The sequence below is a fragment of the Psammomys obesus genome, unplaced genomic scaffold (assembly GCF_907164565.1).
Source record: "Psammomys obesus unplaced genomic scaffold, mPsaObe1.curated_primary_1811, whole genome shotgun sequence".
NCBI lineage: Eukaryota > Metazoa > Chordata > Mammalia > Rodentia > Muridae > Psammomys > Psammomys obesus.
In genome coordinates, this window is record NW_026596046.1 from 27,547,445 (window position 1) to 27,564,789 (window position 17,345).

The 17,345-nt window shown below is 40.7% G+C and overlaps 1 protein-coding gene across 16 annotated transcripts in view; it reads left to right on the top strand.

Annotated features, from left to right (window-relative positions):
- The window catches only part of Dlg2 (discs large MAGUK scaffold protein 2), a 1,446,492-nt gene that overhangs the window by 1,245,668 nt on the left and 183,479 nt on the right, over nt 1–17,345 (top strand). Inside the window, exon 1 of one of the 16 annotated variants that reach the window (XM_055623362.1) lies at nt 8,281–8,397. The exons of the other annotated variants lie outside the window; for them this stretch is intronic. The gene's annotated coding sequence lies outside the window, so the exon portion shown is untranslated. Of the gene's footprint in view, nt 1–8,280; nt 8,398–17,345 lie in introns of those variants that run through there. 16 annotated transcript variants of the gene reach the window in all.

The following is a 17,345-nucleotide window of genomic DNA, read 5'->3' on the forward strand; positions in this document are numbered from 1 at the left end:
AGGTACTTAAAAAATGTTATTGCCAGTCATGGTGGCACAGGCCTTTACTCCCAGCACTTAGGAGGCAGAGGCAGGTGGGTTTCTGTGAGTTCAAGGCTACAAATCCAGTCCAGGACAGTCAGGACTGTTATACAGAGAACCCTTCTCTTGAAAAATCTTAAAAAAAAAAAAAAAAAAAAGTTATCTTTTCTAGAGTCTGTGAGTCCAGGATCAAAGTTTTGCCTCTGGGGAGGGCATTGTTGCTGTGTCTACACGTGCAGAAGGTGCTGGGCTGGCTTTTATGGCACAGCTTTTCTTCTGGTCATTAACCCGCCATCCAACACAGACATTAATTCCTCCATAAGCCTTCTTTAATCACCCTTTAACCAACTCTACTGCTACACCACTGGGGTCTGGTCTTCACCAGATAAATTTTATAGGATACCTTCAGGCCATTTTAGTTATCCATGTCCATTTAAGACTCGGAATAAAGGGCACTAGAAACATTGCCTAATAGATATGAATGCTTGCTCTGTACATGGGAGGATCTGAGTTCAAATCTTTACTTCCCACGTTACGAACTGAGCCCAGCTATGTATACCCAGCTTCCAGCTCAGTGAGGGGCCTTGACTCCAGGAATAAGCAGCAGGAAGGATGCCAGGTATCCTGTTGTAGCCTTGACACGGCGCTGCATCCCACATACTCATATGCCTGCACAACGCAACACATATGTAACATAACACACACAGAGAAAGAGGAACACAGAGAGATACAGTGACAGAGGCATACAGAGACAGAGCAGCGAGAGAGAGAGAATGAGAATTATTTCATTTTCCAAGAAGCTGTAATGACCTCACAGTCCCCAGTCTTCTACCTACTCCAGGCTGTCAGGTACCGCTCACCATAGATTACATGTTATTCCATGTTATGCCGCTGTAAAGTTGCACATTGCCCTCTTGTCACTTCCTCTCAGGACAGGAAGATCCGACTTTGACTGCATTGTTTTGCTAATTCTCAGTGTTCTTATAAAGTGCCCTGGCCATATCAGGTAGGCTCTGAATAAGTAATCACGGAAGGAATATTCTTAAAATGACTGAGAACCCAAGCTAAAACTTGGGCAAAGAAAAACATTAAAGATTGTCTTCTCTAAAGACCCTATGTCAATAGATGGGTCAAGTAATGGTAAAGTGAAGGAAATAAGCTATTATTTGTGAAGTCTTTTTTTTTTATAATCTGCTAGAAAATAAAGAGAACACACATGCACCCCCAGTAAAATTTGTACTAGTGATATATAGCTTATATAGTAATTTCTATAAATACATATGTATTTAGTAAGTATGAATGCCTGGGAGTAGACTATCCCAATTTTATAGGTGTTCTATAGATTGCTGAATACTCAGCAAAATGTTAAGGTCCATTTCCATTCTCCAGTTTGGCTGACCAATCTCACTGAATTAAACAGTTGCTCTGAATCTCCTTAATCCTAAAGCCATTTCCCTTCTGGAGGCATGAAAGCTTTCTTAGAAGAGAATTAGCATTTACTAAGAGCTTTTATGGTGTACTAGATACTTAGCAGAAGTGATCTCATTTAATCCTTAGACATTTGCAGAAGCCAGGAAGTCCTGACCCCAAAAGAAAGTGGATCAGGTCAAAAGCAGGTCAAGATTTTTTTTTTTTAAGAAAACAGGAAATCCTTACTAGTGAGGGGTGGATATCATAAGTAGGCAATGTCTGAGTTAATAAATATTGTTAAATTTAGTTATTTTTTTTATATGGGACCACACTAGATTAATTTATTGCTACTAAGACATTGTGCCCATTAATATGATATTTTCTACAAAGTAGAGGCTTTCTAGATAACTCAGAACACAGCTTTCCTCTTTCCATCTCCCAGCTTTGCTATATATGAAGAGCTTTCTTTAATTTGTTTTTTGACAGGAACAATATTGAACATCTGTTCTCAGAATTTCATATTTTGGGGACCAAAAGCATTACAAAAAATAAACTTTTATAGTTCAACAGATTTATCAACTTTATCCTCACCAATATATAAAGAGGTAATAGCAAAAACAACAGGAATGAAAAATAAACAGGAGAAAGGATACAGTCTTATAACAGAAGAAGGCACTTTTTAATTCTAGGTGAGAAAATGCTGTAGCCTATGAAGTATTCTCACGCTTCTTTGGACCACAAAGGTCAGGGATCAGTGTCTAGGAGTCACTGCAACTGTGTGCGGACTTTGAAGTCATACAGATCTTGCTTTAAATCTTAGCCCACTAATTCCTTTGTGTCAGAATTGAAGCAAGTTGCTTGATTTTTCTGAAGGGAGGTGCCTCATACTTTATATGAATTTGGTGCTTGACCTGTGTGTATTTCTGAAGGATATTACAAAAAACTGTGTGGAGTCAGAGAATTAGGATGACAGAAGTTGGCTGTTTTGTGATTCTCGATGATTCTAACAGTCACATTTTGAAATGAAGTCATACTGAGATACTGTGCATAAGGACATCAAATGTGTAAAATTGATAGGGGGGCAAAACTGAACCAATAATAACCAACCTTGAGGAATTATTCTGTCCCGTCAAACACAAGAGATGCCGAGTACACTGTGAAATGTCTGTAAAGAACCAAAAGAATGCAATTATAGGGTGGTTATTTTCTTAAAAAAAGTTAATAGTTAAGAAAACTATTAATTGAGAAATTTTTGTTACAAGAATAAAGTGATTTGTACAAATATGTGAAACCAAGATGTTTTGTTCAGTTTGTTTGTTTGTTTGTTTGACACACGGTTTCTCTGTATAGCCCTGGCTATCTTGGAACTTGCTCTGTGGACAAGACTGGCCTAAAACTTAGAGTAATACTGCCTCCTGAATGCTAGGATTAAAGGTGTATGCCATCAACCCCCAGCAAAACCAAGACAATTTAAAGTCAGGACTTTCAGCACATTCACTTCACAAATACAAGTGTTATATGGTTCAATCACAGATAAAAGAGGCCAGGCCTTTGGCCTCACAGAGCAAGTCCAAAGTGGATTGGGGGGAAGGCAGAGGTAAAGAGAGGAACAGAGGATGCTGTGCTGCCTCACTCTCCACTGGGGAGGAAGGACTCCCACCTGCAGTAAAGAAACAGATCCTGAGTGAAATGAGATCCATTGTAGGAAGCTGCAGAGGATGTGCTGGGGGCTGACTATGACCGAAGTATAGATAAGAGATTATAGAAAGGTATTAGTCAAAGCAAGTAAATGAGAAGGGAAGTGAGGAAATCTTATGGAAGATGATAGTTATATAAATGAGGGAGATAAAGATGGAGGCGGGAAAGAGTCAAGATATCTTTTGAAGACAACATCTGATGATACATAAGGTTTGGGGTATAAGGTGAGAAGAGACAGGATTATCTCCCAGGTTTTGACCAAGCACAGCTGGGAAAGTGATTATATTGTTTATTGAAAAGTTCCTCACCAAGAGGTGGAAGACATACTAAAGAACTTCCCAAGCAAGTATGAAGACCTGGGTGCTACACTCAGAATCCATGTGATATAGCAAAATATGATGTTCTAGTACTGGGAAGGGAGAGATAGACACAGCCCTGGAGCTTGCCAGTCAGCCACCCTAGCCTTATTCAGCAGCTCCAGTGTAATCAAGTTAATGAGAGGCCCTGTTTCAAAAAAAAAAAAAAAAAAAAAAGGAGGGGTCCAGTGCATGGCCCACATGTGCACACACAAAGATATACATACTGAGAATAGAGCGTATTTGGTGAGGAAACTAAGAGTTTGGTTTTAATCAGTCAAGTGGGAAAGCTTAGACATGGTTGTGGGTAGATATGAGAGTCTAGAGGATGAGGCACAGATGCCATTTGAACCTTGACAGTGGACTGTGTGGCCTCACAAGTAACTGTAACCAAAGGGACCTAGTGCTAAGTATGGGGTACTTCCTGTTTGGAAGGTTGACTTGTAGAAGACTCAGTTGAGAATTCTTAGAAGAACAGACTAATGGGTGCTACAGAGATGATTCACTTGTATGAGTGCTATCTGCACAAACATGAAGATCTAAGTTCAGCTTTCTACCACTCAAATTAAAAGGTGTGATCCCACAGTCCTGTAACGTCAGCACTGTGGGACACAGCGGCAGGAGGATTACTGGTGTTTACTGGATGCCAGCCCATTTCCAGATTCAGTGAGAGACCTTGGCTTAGAGGGATAGGCAGTGGTAATAGAGCAGGGCGCCTGATGTCCCGTTATGGTTTTCAGGCACACGTGTGTGTGTGTGCTGCATGCTCACACACACCCCACGCATACACACTCACAATTTAAAAAGTAGAGTGGGCACATACAATGTAGAAAAATCAAGGCGTCTGGGAAACAAAGGAAAGAGGATATTAATGCAGTTAGGTGGTGGTTGATTCTGCCAACTGCTTGGCAGGGCTCACATAAACAGAACAACAAATTGTCCATTGAATTAAGAGCAATCTTCATGGAACAGTGACAGTAAAGTCAACCAAGGAAAGAACAAATGTAGACACATCAGTGTATTAGCTGCTGTTTCTATTTCCTACAAGCTGTGGGTGTAGTAGTTAAAAAATGGGCTCCGCAGTCTTGACCTTCGATTGTAATTCTGACTGCCACGTGTGACTAGATCGCCGCATCTTTCTAGCCATAGTGTTCTCATCTTCTAGAGGTAGTATAGCGTCAAAAGGGTACTGTTGCAAGGAGAGGGCTTAAGTGAGAAATGCGACTTTTAGTGGATCAGCAGTCCAGGTTAAGGACCCAGTTAATATTAGCGCCGTCACTAATATCACATAAGCTGTGTATTTATACATGTGTATTCGTGTAACTACAACCCTCTATACAATTCATTATGTCTGAGAATAATTGGTGACATGAGATAGTAATTACATATGGATTTGCATAAAAGTTGATTACTCATCAAAGGGAGGCTAAGAAATAGGTGGAAGTTATAAATGCTCATCTGTATTACTATTTCATGGGGTATGCCAATGGAAAAGCTAAGTGACGGGGAGAATGGACAAAAAAAGAAATGGCTTCTGGGGGGTGGCAGGATGGCCAGGCAGGTAAGGGCAGTTGCCGCCAAATCTGGTGACAGTAGTCTAATCCCTAGAATCTATACGGTAGAAGAAGAGAATGGACTTCCTGGGGCTGTCCTCTGACTTTGGTACATGCACCATGGCATGAGTGCACAAAAATAAATAAATCAGTGTTACTAAAAAAAAGGAAGTATTGGGAGATTTGAGAGGACCACAGCAAATCAAAGAGGCAGAAAATCATAGGAAGAATGAGAAGCAAACTATCTCAGGCAGTACGTGGCAAACTCCCACCCACAGGAAGTAGCCACTGAGTTTGAAAACATAGTTTCATCTGCTCTTTGCTAACATGGTGTTTATACCTGGCTTTGTTTATGAGCTTAGCCGCTGATGTCTCCCCACACCCTCAATTGTATTGTGTACATTTGCCTCCTCAGTGCCTAGTATTACAAATGGCCACGGAAGGAAGGAGGCAGTACTTTGACCATGCATATTTTACTTAGATACTTAGAGAATTTTTAAACTAAGGGGGAAGGCAGTCTGTGTGTGATCAAATTAAGTTGGACACAAAGTCATTTTCTGGAAATTAGAAAGCTGAGAAAGTTGTCATGAATAGACCTGCATATTCCACATATGACAGCATCACTGTGTCCCCAAGAGGTACCCCTAAGGGTTACCAAGGAATGCTGATTGCATACCTTTAAGACACCAGTTTCTTTGTTTCTTTTTCTTTGTTTCTTTGTTTGTTTGTTTCTTTGTTTCTTTCTTTCCCCCTTTTAAATCTTCATATATTAAAACAAAATAACAACAACAACAAGCAGGTTCTTGTTATGTAGCCCAGGCTGGCCTGGAACTTGTCCTCTTCTCCTTTCTACCTCCCAGATGTTGGGCATAATAGTTGTGTAGCAGTACCCACTTAAAGCAGTTTCTTTTTCCTCCCATGTGTATGCGGTGTGCATGAATGTGTATATGCACACTCACGTGTGTGTGGGTGCATTTATGTGGGTGTGCATGTGTGTACATGAATACGGAGGCCTAAGGCTTCTGTCAGTTGTCTTCCTCATTACTTTCCATTATTGAACCTATAGCTCACCAGTATAGCTAATACAGCTAGCCTGCTTGCTCTGGGAACTCTCTTGTCTCTAGAGCTGGAATGGCAGGCGGGCTGCTACAACCACCTTCCATTTGCGTGGGCTCTGGGCACCCAACACCTGGTTCTCATACTTGCTCTGCAATTGCCTTAACTGTTGACCCATTTTTCTTAGCCCCAAGATAGCAGTTTTTAATAGCAACAATAATTATTTATGCTGACTTCAGAGGAGTTGGACAAGAGAAATGCCTGTCTCCCCTGGCACACCTTGACTTAATGATAGGAAGTAATAGGTCCACGCGAAAGTTCATTCGTTTTTATGGTTTTGGTAGCAGATGTTCATTTGAAATAAAGTCAAAGGACATCAATTGAGCATCAGAGCAGTTAGGAAATGTACCCTAAATATGCTTTCCTAGACTGGTAAGTTCACTTAACTACCGATGGAGTAAAAATCAGTGAGCTTAGCTGACTGGAGTAGAAAGAAGAGGTGACGCAGACAGAAAGGCTAATGAACGAATTGGGCAGCCCAAAGCAGGGCTGCTGTGGCCTTCCATTCTCTCTAGAAAGCCTGCATCCTAGTGATGATTGGCAGCCTGAATAACAGACATCCCTGGATTTTCCTCTTTCATATCATCTAGGGAGACTTCCTGGTGAAGAACAGCTGACATTTAAAAGACATTTGGGAGAAAAGAAAAGTCATACATAAACCGTCACAGTAGAAGTGTGGTAGGGACAATACTACTTGTCTGTGCACATGCGTTACAAAAACGGGCTACTATTTTTTTCTGAAATACTCTGCTTGATTTTTTTTGCGGTAGGCATGAGTGTACCATGCCCATTCTATAGATAAAACAATGGCTTCTATAATCAGTTACTGGGAGAGCTGAAGCTTTTAAAAAAAATTAATCACCAAACCTATCACCTTATTATGTCTACAAAAGATCATCATCAACAAAGGTGTCCATCGCCCATCAGTTTAATACAAATGTTTCCTGTGGTAGGGCAGTTTGTGGGAGTGTGGGCTCTGAACTAAACAGTCTAGGGAATAACTCCACTTCTGCTGGGTAGTTGATAAGTGATACTGTCTAGAAGATTGGTTACTCTCTCTGAATCCTGTTTTGTTTTTTCCATCTGTAATATATTTTTTAATATTAGAACCCACTTCATAGAAGCATTCTAAAGATTAAATGAACTAATACATGCTAAGCATTTCAAAAACTGCTTGGCATGTGTGCTCAATAGATAGTTGTCATTATTATCCAAAATGTACTTTTCTAGAGAACTGATACCCAAGCATCCTAAGGAAATCAAACTAACCTTTTCAGGGGAAAGACAAAAGGCTCCATCATGATGCTAACCTACAATCTTCCTTTTAACAATTCTTGTTTAATAGTGTCATTTTCCACTTTCATATCTTATAATTTTTATGGCTTCCATTCTTTGGGGACAGCATAGAAGGATAGAAAGACTTTGCGCTTAACATCAGAAGACCTGGGCTTAGATTCAAGCTCCTGTCATTCCTAGGAATTATGAACTCTGAACAACTCATTTATCTTTCTTGCCACAATGTCTTTATAGGCACAGGGAGCAGGACAGATTTGTTAATCACTAGGACTACCTGTTTCCGCCAAGTTCAGGTAGCACCAAAAGTCCCTTGGCCTCTGATCTCTGGCATTTGGTGGTTCTGAAACCTTCCTAGTCACCGAGAGACTCATCGGGGTGAAAGTATTGGGTGCACATACTATGACATACTATGCCAACGCAGTGCTGGGTCTTTACAGAACTACTGTAAAAATCAGCCTCAAACAGCACAGGTATATGTGTATGTGCCCTGATTCAGGGTCTCTCCTCCACATTGCGCTGTTTCTGCCTTCTCCCCCCTGGTTTGGGTGGATCCACCTTAACAAGGTGTAGGGGACCACAAGCGGAGAATGAGAGTGCAGTATGGATGGTGGGAAAGCATCTTATTGGTCAGTACTGGTACATCCCAAACACCAATTACTGTCACTGCCTCTGAAGCTGTTATGTTCTTCAGGATGAGTTACAAGGAAATACATGTACCCAGCCAGCGAGGATGCTGCATGGTCACCCCTGTGATGTAAAATATGAGCGTCTAGGAGAGGCTGTTTTATAATTCATCAGGTTCTGCTAGTGAGTTCTGCCGGAGTCTTAGTTATCAAGGCAAGTGTGAACCGGACAGGAGACCGGGAGAATCTAGTACCTAGGAAACGGGAAAGCCGCGCTCAGTGCCTCCTGCCTCCTCCCTGCTTTGTTCCCTAAATTTGTGCTCGGTAAGTTTCCTGGCTTGACAGCCAATTGTTGTTGAATAAGATTGGCAAATATAGCTGTAGCTTGGGATATGCATTTGCTGTCAGAAGTCTGTGTGTCAGGGTTTGAGCTTCTGACAAATTCTACAGTTTCCCTTTAATGAGCAACCTAGCTTAAAAGATGAAACAGAATCCGAAGAATCAATTATTCACCTTGATCCTTGGAAGGCTGCTTTCCGTGGTTGCTGAAGTTTCTCGGGTTTCATTCTGCCAGTTTCATTTGCTGGGTGAGCTTTGAAAAGAACAAGTCTCTTTGTCACAAAAATTGTTTTTCTTAGCTGCCAAAACGAGGTATGTGCGGAGAGGTTTATCCATCCCCACCCCCCAACTGACTCTCCCCTGAGATCCGTAAATCTTCAAACAGACTGTTCGCCTGCTTACCCGGCTCCGACCGAGCTGAACCTGTGCAAGGCGAGATTCAAATTGCAATCTTTTGTGTGAAGAGAACCGAGGGGCTGTGAATAACTGGCATTGTGGAGATTATTGTAAAACACAGTATGGTGGTCGTCTCTGCAGTTTGCTAGGCTAGAATCAGATTTGCATTTGCCGTGTCTGTTGATGATCGGGGAGAGAGAGAGAAAGAGCCCACATCATTCCCGCAGGACAGAAAGATGCAGAAAGCATGCCTGGGATCTGTGTAACTTGTGGCTGTTCGCTCGAGTTTCCTCTTCCTGAAGCTCTATTGTAGATCTCTGCATGTGTTCCATATCCAGGTTCCAGGTCCTGGCTTTACAGAACGTGTGCTAACTCCTAGCCTGTGAACTGTACAGTATCATTTCCTTGCAAGGATTTTTGTTTTCCCATATTCCTTTCTGTTGTGGGGTTTTGCCTCTGCCCAGATCTCTTGGAAACCAACAGCTTGCTGTACTTTTTTTTTTTTTTTTAAGAAGCAGATTTAACTGTAGTGTCATATGGCATATTATATATGGAGAGGAATAGCAAGGACATTTTCTCGACTGTTTCAAGTGTGTCCGGCTTGTGGACGTTTGCTTTCTTTCACCTGCAAAAAGCTACTGTCTTTGGATCCCTCCTTTTCTGGGCAAAGTGTTTACCTTGTACACTGAGTGCACCCCCTCTTTCTAGGCAGACTACAGAGCTGACAGAAATGCTCTCATTATCCTCACAGAGGGCAGTTTGCTTCAGCATCTCTCTGAAATGGGAATGCACGCCTTTTTATTTCATCAGAAAACTTGACTTCTCAGCTTCTCCCTAATAAGTGTAGTAAGTTATCGGGGCTGTCACACCGCCCATAAAGTTGTGTCACCTCTCCCAGGGTTCCTTTTGACTGCTCCGAAAGACCTGGAAAATTTGGTGTTACAGAGTATGTTTCTTTCCACAAAAACATTTCTCTCCCATACTTTTTTCCTTCCACGAATAGGCTTTCTATGTTTTTCCGTCTCTCTGAGTAAGTTCTGGTTAAAGAGCAGAGGGGCGATGTGTTGTGATTGGCACTTAGGATGTGTAATCTGAGACTTGGTTTCTAATCTACAATCGGGTATCCCAGGAGGGGTCTGTAAAATTTCTTTGTGCAGCTCAAAGCCTCTGGGCTTTCACAGTAATGATTCAGGTAGGAAAACCAGAAAATCACTGCAGATATAAATGAACATCTGTGTTTAATGGTGCAGCCAGCCCATGACATTTTATAAAGCTCAGGACACATGGCTAACGGTTCTTAAAAGCGTGAGTCTACCTTACTGCCAAGAAAAATATAGCTGTGAAGTGATATGTATTATACATTGAGTTTTATTGTGACACATTTTTAAAAATGACACGCCAGGATCCAGACTTGATTATGCAGTGTCCGTGTTTCAATTCGTTTGGCTCTATGGAGAAACAAACCCATGCGCCAATCTTAGGAAACTGAGTTTCTTCTCATCTGGTGATGGTTTTTCCATCTTTTCCACCCACAAAAGATGAGCTCTATTTATAAAAACAAAAGGCAATTTAGCATGAGTTATTCACAATTACATTTATAGCCAGAGGGGCTGGCATGCGGCTTAGCTGGCAGAGCGCTTGCTTAGCATGCTCTGGGGTTGGTCACCAGGACAGCACAACCCCAGCATGCTGAGGCACACCTGTAATTCCAATAGTTGGGAGCTGGAGGCAGGAGGTCATCCTTTGCTGCGTAGCAGGTCGAAAGTCAGCCTGAGCTGTACGATACCTGTCTCAGTGGGAGAGGGTTTTACAGCAAAATGCAAATTGTGACCAAAAAAACCAGAAAAACAAAAACAAAGAAACAGCAACAACAAAACGTTCTGAGAAGATACAGATACACATAGACAAATCATGTGTCTCAGACAATTTGTCATGAAATTGGTTTCCTGTCAAAACAATGTGTGTACAGGGTGGTTTATTCATCCCACTCCTCAACTGATTAAGAGCCAAAGTGGCTTACGTGAGTTTTTGCCTTTATGCCATACAGAATTTGCTTTTGGAAGATAGAAAAGGGGGTAAAGAATGGGGCAAGGAGACAGGGTATTGTTGATCACATCTTGGACATCCTTACGTGTGGGATGCAGGGAGAAACAGTGGGAGAGAAAAGCAGCCGGCCCCAGAAGATCCTCTATATATGGTGTGTCCTGTATTCCCCAAAATACTGGGACAGCTCTTCCCTGAGTTGCAAAATACTCACTTATATTTCAGAGTAGTAAGCCTACGAGTCCAGTGGGCTGGTTTTTTACGGGGGCTTCTGCTTAGCTTTGCATTTGACTTTCCCTGTATTAAGTGAAAAAAAACAATCACTTGAATAAAAAAGTGGTGTAAAATTGTCAGACTAAAAGCTTTTAAAGTGCCACTCTGGAACTGACAACAATTTGATCCATTACGAATAATCATTGCTTTTCTTTACATCCAGAGGCATCGATTTACTTTGGCAGGCAATTTTGGGGCCAACTGGATTAAAACCTTTTGCTGTTCATCATTTATGCCATTGGAAAACGATTGCTTGGAGGAACCATATTGAATTTCAGGTGTGCTTTCTGTGCCTATAGTTTTAAGTTGTGCTTTTAAACCCGTGGGGCTACAACCGGAAGGTGCCAGAAGAAGCCTTGCCTTACAAGCTGGCATGAAAGCAGCTATAGAATCCACAGCTCTGTGTGGCCTAATGTCTATTATTGCATCTCCTTTTCATTATTCCATTCTCCCAATACTTCCCTTTCATCATGGGTTGTGTTTGAAACAAAGACCCACCTAGAGGGAATTAGCAGTTAGGCAGCAGATCTCGTAATTATTAAAAACCTGGAGTTTTGTGGGTTTTTTTTTAATGCAATGAGAAGTATTGAACAATTAGCATAGTGATTTTTGCTTTTATTTTTGTAGTTGTTACTCTTTTTTTCACATGGTTTTCTATATGGAAAAGCAAACATTTTCTACATGTTTTAGGAAATACTCCCTGCGACCAAACCTTGTATGCTTGCTTCTCTTTTGCTACAAAATAAATATACAATACCCTTCTCTCTATGCTATTGCAAAATCAGGTCAATATTATGACTTTCATCCAGGCGTTAGCTTTTCTTCATCCCTATGTAAGTATGTGGTAGTGAATACTTAGCATATAGTGTGTCTAGATTAAAATGTCTACCCAGTCTGGAACAGAGAAATAAAATGATGACTCTGCTCTCTAATCTTGTATATACTATATTTATTTTTCTTAGAAGAGATCGTGATAAGGATGGGCAGGAAAATTAAGAAATAAAATAAAAACTCGGCCATTTCAGTTCTACCTTGATAATTCTCAATAGGGGAACTATTGAGAATCAATAGTAGTCCAGTGCTCATTTTTATTTTCTCTTTATTCTTTATGTGGAATTTAAATGTTTATAACGTGTTATTTGTATACTTAGGAAAGAAGAGGAAAAGCAGATTATATGAGTTTGGGAAATTCCTAATTTTGTGATGAGAAGAGCACTGCAAGGAGAGTCAAGTCAGATGTTTAAAATGTGCAAAATAAGTGATAAAGTGATATGTTCTGACCTGAATAATGCAGATTATTTATTTTATATAGTTTTTTGTTGTCTATTGTGAATGATTTATTAAATATGAACTAAGAATGAGAAGATCTGCTGGGTGACAATATTGCAGGGCTGGAAATATTAACCCTTGAACTCAAAGAGCTTGTAATTTGAGAGCTACCTGGCTCCGTGAGTCTGCAGTTCTATGTGAGATTCCTACCCTACTCAGGAGGGTAAAGCAGGTAAAGTTGCTTTCTGTTGCGACGAGCAAAAACCATGACTCAAACTGACTTCTCAATAAAGGGAATATTGGTGGCTATGACTTAAAGGTACAACAGTTAATCCATGTTGAAGAGGGCATATTCAATAGCTTGCAATGTTTTCAAGGTACCCATTTCTTTGAGTTTTGCCACATTTCTGGTCTTGTTACATCCAAAGACTGACTGACTTATTTTGATAGCTCTAGGATTATTCCACAAACTCGCAGACAGCTTGTTTACATGGTCCCATCCAGCCCAAAACAAAGTTTGGCAATGCTTCATAGAATTCACTTTGAATGAATGGCCTGGTTTATGTCTAGTCTCAACACAAGGAAAAATCATTTGCCTCGTTCTGAAATTTAGAATAAAGATAGCTTTCCTAGGACTTTAGACATCTCCCAATGACATTTGGCAGCTGTTGCTGTTACTTAGGGTTGATGAGGACGGCAGAGGCCGACAAAGGGTCTGAGGAATCCATAACTTGTAAAAAGTTATGGACAAATGTCCACTAGAGTAAGTACATAGACTAACATTCTGAAATCCAACCATATCCTATGATACTTAATGTCCTTAAATTGACATTCAGGGTGACTATGGGCTTTCCAGGGAATAAGATAAAGGGAAGGTTGAGATGTAGTTTGATGGCAGTGTTTGCCTAGCAGATGCAAGCCTTCAGGCTTGATTCCCAGCTATGAAAATGTAAACAAAAGAAAAAGAAAGGCTTCAAGGTTCAGAATAAAATACTTTGCACTCACAGATACCATGTAGTTGTTCCCTTACCCTGGTACTATTGCAGGAATCACCAGCCAGAAGCCATCTATCCTAAAATATAACAAATAGAAAAGCTATAGAATCAGCTTTACCAAAACCGGCTAATCGATCCCACCATAGACAAATACTTTTCCATGTTCTCTCTCTCTTTTTTCTTTTCAGTATAAATACGAGTTTGGAGTGCACTCAAAGGGAATCTTAAAATTTTTCCCCAAGTTTCCAAGTGACAGTATTTTAGATATGACCCATATCCTCTCCTTCCTCACCGCTTCAGTTTTCCTTCCCATGAAACCTGCAGAAACAGCATTCCCAATTCACACGACACCTCAAATGCACTTGCATTTGGGTGTCATGAAACTCAATGTTTTAAGACAGATGGGAGCACTCCTGACTAGAGGTGCTTGTCAGGTCACACGCATAATGTATAACACATTAAGAATGAAATACAGCAGATGAAATATTTTTATCCAAATACGAATGTTCCACATGAAATCAGACTTACTTTTGCCCTCTGCGGCTTGTACAGTTTATATAATTCCTAAATTATGCTTTTGACAATACTCATCTTCCCACTGAATAAATAAATTTGCTTTCTTGGTAAAGTCATTCTAAGTGGGCTTGGAAACAGTTTCCCACCCAAACCACCGATTCCATATTCAATTAGTTGCCTTTGGGTCATTTTCTAAGTTTCATTCTACAGAGCAGGAAGTTACAAGACTGCTGTTTGCTTTGGGAAAGGATTGTTTCCGCTTTGTTCATGATCTGCTGCTGGCTCAGTGAAGCGTCCTTCATCGCTGCAGCTTGTCTCGGTCCTGCCAATCCACCTACCTAGTGTCCATGCTTCTGGAAACTCATTTGTCTATCTAGCCTCTTCTCAAAGAATAGTCAGTGCTGGCAAGAAACAAAACCAAAGGACAGATCTTCTTGCCTTTTGCTCAGAAAATCAGCAGCCTGATGCAGGCAACAGGCCCCATCCAGATGTATCATGAGGAACCTGAAACTCTGAGGAGGATTCAGTGACCGCATGGACAGTGCTCTCCAGGATACTGTTTTCTTCTTTTCAGGTTAACCTGCAAGTGTAGCTCAAAAGGCAAGGTTGCAGAAGGGTGATCAATAACATTTGTTTGAAAGCACAACCTGTCACCTAAGCAATCCAAGGTCTGTGCGTATCTCACAATATTGCCTTGCTCCCCTGTAGTATGAACCTGGTAAAATCCGCTATGTCTTCTAGAGCTTTCTTGTTGGAGTCAAGAGACACCCAGCCACTTCTGTTGTTTCTTGGCTGAATTTCTTACCTCTGGTAAGTACCGTAGGTGTTCACAAACTGAGGGGTGGGGAGAGCTGATGAGAACCAGAGACCAGTCCTCATACTCCTGCGCTGTATAGTGCTTCTGGTTCTTAAAACAGTGAAATACTGAGCACCCTGTTTGGTAACAGCATCTCTGTTGAGCCCTCTGAGTGCCCCTCTTCCAGTCTCTTCAAACACTCCAGCCATCAGAATTTGTATAGATCTCCATGGTTAAGAAATGAAATGTTAATACAGGGTACTGCTGATCATTAAATACAGATGCATGAATTTTGCATAAGTCTGCCTTATGTTTTAAGTAGTACAGTTGTAATTGGGTATGATAATAACAATATTCAGGTGTGGAAATAATGTGTAATTGAACACGAAGATGTTTTGAAAAACTGTGTGTGTGTGTGTGTGTGTGTGTGAGTATTTGTATGTGTGCATGAAGGTGCACATTTTCAAGTGGGTGTGGATGTTTGTGTGTGTGCAGGCTAGAGACTGACATTAGGGGCTTCTCCGGATTACTCTTTACTGTATTCATTGAGGCAGAGTCTCTCAGTTACAGCCAGAATGTGTCTGTATGGACTAGTCGGCCTTCCCAGCTTGATCTGTGGGTCACTTATTTCCACCTTCTTAGTGCTGCAATTATAGGCAGGTCGCCACAACTACCTGGCATATTTGTGGGTTCTGAGCATCTGAACTCTGGTTCTTATTCTTGCAAAGCAAGCATTTTATCTTCTTAGTCCATTCCCTCCCTCACTGGCCCCTTTATGTTTTTTTTAAAAAAAGGTGATTAGGGGTTATTATTTCTCTTTCTAGAAGAACTGGCTAAAAGTGGATAGTATAGGAATAATGAATAGTGGCAGGCTTTGCAGTGTTTAGTCATTTGACAGATAATAACAAAATTTCTAATTAAAAAGTGGTGTGTGTGTGTGTGTGTGTGTGTGTGTGTGTGTGTAGGTCAGAGGACAATTTGGTAGGAGCAGTTTTTTTTTTTTTTCTATGCAGATCCCAGCTATTGAGTTCAGTTCCTCAAACTTTACAGCGGGCACCTTTATCCATCTCAGCACCCCAAATTTTCTAATGATTGTTTGTCACTTGATACACAGTGTCACTTGCTTCTCAAAGCAGCAGTACGGGGATAAAAGAGAAAATGACACTTAATCATAGCTAGAAAATGCCAAGACAGTCCGATTCCTAGTATAAGCCCCACAGTGTATTAGGTGTCAGCATGATGAATTTGAGAACGTACTTTTCAACTTGTATTGACCATGAGCACACTCTAAGAAATGTTGTCAGCTACTATCATAGTAATTTATTGAATGAGAGCTCTTGGGCCTTCAGCAATCAAGAACATCATTTTAAAATATGACTGAGTAATTTTTTTTTTTTTTTTTTTTTAGATTTTATGCTTCAGTTGCTTTACTGTGATACAAAGTACAAACTAAACTGATGACAATTTGATTATGCAATCTCTCAATATTAGTCTTCACCTGACCATTGCATCTTTCGGTATTTTATAAAAAGGAGAAGAATACTCGGCCCATAAATATTAATTCCTTACCAACCTTTGAATGAAAATGTAAAAACTCAGATTATTTCTTAATTTTTCAATAGCAAATGGAACTTTTTCAGGTCCCCTTCTAGGATGTACCTCCCATAACAAGAAACATGTACTTGCCATGATTAAAAACTAGAGAAAAAAATGCTGTGAAGGATATAGGAAACACCTCTTTTTCTACTAAAATGCCGCACAAGGGATTTCTTGAAAGCAGCAGAGGCTTGATTTCATTCATCTTTGTATGCCCAGCATCTTGTACAACCCCACCCCACTCATACTTTCAAAATAAAAAAATTCAAGTAGCAAGGAGAAAAGAGATATTGAGAATTTGAAAATACAATTCAACTAACTGTAAACATTGAAATTTACTGTATTTAAAGTCAGCCATAACTGCCAGAATTAACTCTTGGAGCTAAAGGCATTTGTGACTGTCATGCAGGTGATGGAAACCCAGTCTGATCCTCTGGGAGAGCAGTAAATGCTCTTAAAGCACTGAGCTTTCTCTAGTCCTGTAGATTTGGGTGAATTCTGAGCAGACTTTCTCATGAGTTCATGTCTTAGTTACTGTTCTACTACTGTGATGGGACATCATGACCATGGCAACTGTCATTTTAAATAAAAAACATTTAGTGGAGGGCTTGCTTATACTTTTAGAAGGCTAGTCCATTATCATCATGGCAGGGAGGCATGTATGGTGCTAAAGAAGTAGTTGAGAGCTGTATCCTAGGCACAGAGAGAGACAGACAGACAGAGTCAGAGACAGAGACTGAACTTAAGCCTGAGTCTGGGCCTGGGCCTTGGCAAAACATCAAAGACCACTCCCAGCAGCACACCTCCTCCAAGAAAGCCACACCTACTCCAACAAGGTCACACCTCCTAATCCTTCCCAAACAGTTCCCCACCTGGAAACCGAGCATTCAAACCTATGAGCTTATAAAGGTCCTTCAAATCACCATAGGTCCCCTTGCTATGGTTTTAGGAACATCCTTTGTAAGTATTTCTTTTGTACCAAAAGCAACTGTACAGTTAATAACCAGGGAGGTTTTACAGGGTGATTTTGGCCTGTGGTCTTGCTTTTG